At 39.7% G+C, this 4,786-nt stretch overlaps 2 protein-coding genes across 2 annotated transcripts in view; one reads left to right on the forward strand and one right to left on the reverse strand.

The window, feature by feature from the left end:
• Positions 1-4,786, reverse strand: part of Mcm9 (minichromosome maintenance 9 homologous recombination repair factor) — a 71,881-nt gene that overhangs the window by 41,870 nt on the left and 25,225 nt on the right. The window lies entirely within an intron of this gene.
• Asf1a (anti-silencing function 1A histone chaperone) overlaps positions 1-4,786 on the forward strand; it is an 11,295-nt gene that overhangs the window by 715 nt on the left and 5,794 nt on the right. The window lies entirely within an intron of this gene.

Genomic DNA, 4,786 nt, shown 5'->3' on the forward strand with positions numbered 1-4,786 from the left:
CCGCGCCTTCCCGCCCGAGCCCCGCCGAGGCTGTCCTCGCGCCGCTCTCCGGCTCCCTCCACCAACCAGCGCGGAAGGCGGGCGCTGACTCGGCCCCTCCGCGCCGGCTCCCGGGGACCGCCGTCCTCCCCGCCGTGCTCCCTGCGGGCGCCCGGGATGCTGCGCGCAGGCTCCGCGGCGGTGTGGACGCCTCTCCCTGGGGACGGAAATCTCTCTGAAACAGTGCAGAGCGAGGAAGTTCATCTGCCCGAGAGCCAGAGCAGGGCGCTTAAACAGTTCCCGGTCCTGGCTTCTCAAAAGTCTCAGAGACTTTCCCCAGCACGTATGAAGATGCCATTAAAATAACTCCACGAACGGTGGCTATGTAATACGAGACAAAGTCTTTTCTCAAGTACGTTTTAAGGTTTAAAAAATGTAGAATGGTGAAGGAATGCAGAATTTAAAAAGCTAAAATGTAGGGTTCTTCCCACTTTTCTTAAATTTTGTTAAAATCGGTGCTTCATTTTCAAAAATTGAAACACGTTTAACTTCATCAGTGTTAATTTTAGTTAAGAGGACATCTTGGGACTTGAAATTATTTCGTCAAAATGCCTTTAAGACTACTATCCTAATCATGATGGAAAGAATTTTTCTTTTAAAAGTTTTTAATCTCTACAATGTACTTTATGTAGGATGTTAATTTTAATTATAAAAACCAATATATGCCCATTGCAATAAACTTCAAAAAGTTGTAAAAAGGAAGTCGCAGCTCTCTCCTCCACTCTTTTAGCTAACCACAACCATTACTTTAAAATGTACTCCTCTGTTGTTTTAATATGTATATAAAGTATAAATGTGCATACATTTAATATGTGGGAAATATTTTGAAGAATGAGCCATGATTAAAATATAGTTGTCTCCGAACAGGCTGTGATGATGTAAGGGTGTTTTGCTTAAAACCCCATTTGTTAGTGTTCCATAGTGTTAGTAAAAGCATTTCCTCACCAGACCCATTTCTAAACCCAACATTCGGGTTTCTTTTTTCTTTAACTGCCAGTTTAAATACAAGTGAGCAAATTAAAGAAAAGCATGTGTGAGGCGATTCTAACTCAATACAGTGTTTTAGGCATCAGCAGTTCTTCATATCACAGCCATTTCTCAAGCCATGGCTTCCATTTTAGGAGTCAACTTTGTACAAGGAAGACATGATCTAGGATATTGTTATAGTGTTGCTACACTGGATAGTTCCAAACCAGCTATTCCCAGAAACCAAATGGGATCCTTTTCCAACAATGGTTATCACTCATGTCAAGAAGACACCTACCTCTAGTACAGGGCACCATTATTTTAGGATATTTTAAGCTGAGTCATTCCAAAGCTGCAAAGGAATCTTTCAATAAAGGTGCCATTCCTGTAGACTCCATCTAGAGGCTGTGTGGAGTAAGGAAATGGAGTTGACTTATTTTATAGCAGAAAGCTCTTTTCTAGGTTCTATACTTTTGTTGTACTGTGATTTTTTTTTTAAGTTCCTGATCAAAGTACAAAATACTTAGAAGGGAATTTTGAGTTTATAATTTGTGTCTACCCTCAACCCACTGATTAGCCACTATTTATTATACTTGTCAATCGTCTTGAAATATTTTAACTTTATTAGAAAAGCTGCCTTGCAGCTTTGCTTTAGAAGGAGCCTTAAGTAGTATTGCTCTAAAGATATTATGGTTATTTCTTTTATAGGACTTATGTCTAAGAGTAGAGCACATTAAAAAGTGGGATGAAAAGGACAGTGAAATGGCTCAGCCAGTAAAGCCACTAGCTGCCCAGCCTTACTCCCTGAGGTAGTTACTCACTAGGTCTGAGGTCAGTCACCAGAATCCACGTGGTAGAGAGAGCCACTGACTCCAACCAGTTATCCTCTGACCTCCATCCACATCAATGCCCATATGCTTACATAAACACAACAGATGCATAATTTTTTAAGGGATTTAAGTAGGTGCTTTATCATGCCCAATCACTAAGTCTGTACAAGTTTTATTGGCCTGCCTGCCATTTCTAGGGTTTAATATTTGCACCAAAACTGAGCCTGTAACTTTATTCTTTGAAAGTCCAGACCTCTTCTGCTTAGAAAGGCTTTATACTTTCTACTAGACCACAGATCTTCCCAACAGTGCAGTTTTTTCCTTGGTCACATGCTTCCCATTACACATGGAGATACTTTCTGTCTGGGATGACCATAATCAAATGGAAAATTTCACTTTCTAAATAAGTGAATAAATTCCAGCTAGAAACTTACAGTGCCACAGGCCTTATCCTTAACTTTCTGAAATACAGAGGACTAGAAAAGGAAAAGTGGGTTTATAAATAAACTAAAGCATGCCACCACATTAAAACCTAGTGTGCGCCAGTTCTTTGAGTTATAGCTTGTGCTTACTGAGACTGGATTATCTAGCTCACCAGTCTTTACCCACCTTCTGTGTTCTTTGATTCCATTATGTCAAAACTAGAATGAGCAAGATTTACCCAGCTTTTATTTTTTTTAAATCTAAGGCTTTTGAGTAGCAGCAATTCAATTTGAATTCTGATTTGTAAGCTGTGTGAATTTTTAGTAGATATCTTAGCTTCTCCAAGTCTCAGCTTACTTGTTTATATAATACACAGTATGTACTTGAATAATTATATCTGTATGATAAAGCATTTGTATAAGTAACAAAGCCCATTCACCTTAGGTAACTTAATAGCTTTTCATATATCCTTCTTAAATGTTTCTTCATTTGGCTTTTGGATCACTTCCCTCATCGGCCACTAGCTTCCTAAACTACTTTATTGATTCTTCATTTTCCTGACCTGTCAACTCTGGAGAGTCCGGAGGCTCAGTCCCTAAGAATCTCATTCATGTATTGCCAATTTTCAATTTTTTAAGATCTGACCTATGTTGTGTCTAGTAGACATTCCAAACATATATAAAACTAACTACTGATTATTTTCTTTTTTACATCTGAAAGGAAAAAAGTGGCAACTGCTGCTTCCATTGCCAAACTTTACCTAGGATGTAATGGTTTACATCACTCTCATGACCACCATAACTGATCCACAGCATCATAACTTCTGTCCTCGATTGCTGAAACAGTTTCTTGTTCCCTTGCCCTCATCCAGTCTACACAAAGCACAGCAGTTAAAATGATCCTTTAATATGAAAGGTGGATCTATGTCGCTTCTCTGCTCAAAACCTTTAGGGACTGGGGCTATAGCTCAGTGGTAAAGTGGGTGCCTAGAATTTGGAAAGCTCTGGGATTGATCTGCAGCACAAGAAAACTTGTGGTTTTCCATGTCGCTAAGTGTAAAGCCAGAGACCTTAATGATGGGCATCAAACCTTCCCTGATCTGGCTGGGTTGCTTCCCATCCCAACCTTAGGATTGGACATCTCTCTGTTCTAAAATCCCCACCTCTTGGCTTATTCCTGAACACACTGAGCTGGTTCTTTTTGTTTGTAACTGTATTTGCTGTTCTTTGTGATCCGATAATTTTATTGTCTTTTCCTAGATCTATCAACAAATAAGTGTCTTATGAGATGCAGGATCCTGAATCTGGAAATACAAAATAAAAGCTGAAAATCCAAATAGCCTTAGTTCTGCAGTAAAGCCATGGCATAATAGGTCCTCAAAAAGTAACTGTTGACTTTTAAAACATTACAAATAATAAGGAAGTTGAAATTGAAAAAGTTTCAGTTTGCAGTATCGTACGAATACAAAGAAATACCAATACTCTTACAAATTTAAGGAATACCTATATAATTACACAAAAAAAGGCTTTGTTAACATTCTCCACAGTGAAGCAGGGAAACAAACCTTAGGAGTGCTTAGTGTAGTCTCACTGTAACGAAGCCAAACATGGACCATACCTGCTCAGTGTCATAGGAGATACCTGTCATCTTCACCCTATGTTTAAAGAGCAGATTCCTTCAAAAAGAAATAGTTTTACTCCTTTCTGGTCTCCATAGAGACTTTTCTTAAAAGGTGCTTAATGTAGCTGCAATTACAAGGCTAGTCTTAGACTATACTTGAGTGTATCGTGTCCCTGTCCCTGCTGTATAAAGAGGGTAGGCTCTCGGTTTCCTTTTCTGGTTTTAAGACTGTATGGCAGAAAGGAGTAACAGGAGCAGACAGCCCCACTGTCCTTTAGCTACAGTTGGTATAGTGGTAATATGCATCAATGGTAAGTCCAAGTTATTACAAACGTTATCAGTTATTCTGTTATCTAGCACGAGTAAGGAGATAACAGATTGACAAATTTATGTCAGCTGATGAGCTGAAGACCTTTACTGCTGAAACACAAGGAAGGTTTGCTAATGATTTTCCTCTAGATTCTATGCTGATTTTTCTTTCATGGGGCAACTTTTCTCCAGTGGTGAAGCTAAAAATGGCACCCAAAAAGAGACTGAGGGATTGCACAATAAATGACCCAAGCAATGGGACTTAATGTGTTCTAGGTGTTCTTTACTAACAGAGGTCTTTGAGTACTGTACTTAGGGCAAACTTTTAGTGTTTCCCCAATTTTTGTTCATGTTTTGTGAGGAGCCCTCTTCAGTGACCAGTGCTTCATGAAAGATTTGGAGGGGTTATTGGAATAGAATATGAATTCTGGTAAGAAATTAATAATGAACATTTCCATAGCTTTCTGGATAAGGAGGACTCGATCACCTGTTAATATAATTACTGGTATAGGCCGGGCGGTGGTGGCGCACGCCTTTAATCCCAGCACTTGGGAGGCAGAGGCAGGCGGATCTCTGTGAGTTTGAGACCAGCCTGGTCT

This window comes from Microtus ochrogaster, linkage group LG9, assembly GCF_000317375.1.
Source record: "Microtus ochrogaster isolate Prairie Vole_2 linkage group LG9, MicOch1.0, whole genome shotgun sequence".
Taxonomy (NCBI): domain Eukaryota; kingdom Metazoa; phylum Chordata; class Mammalia; order Rodentia; family Cricetidae; genus Microtus; species Microtus ochrogaster.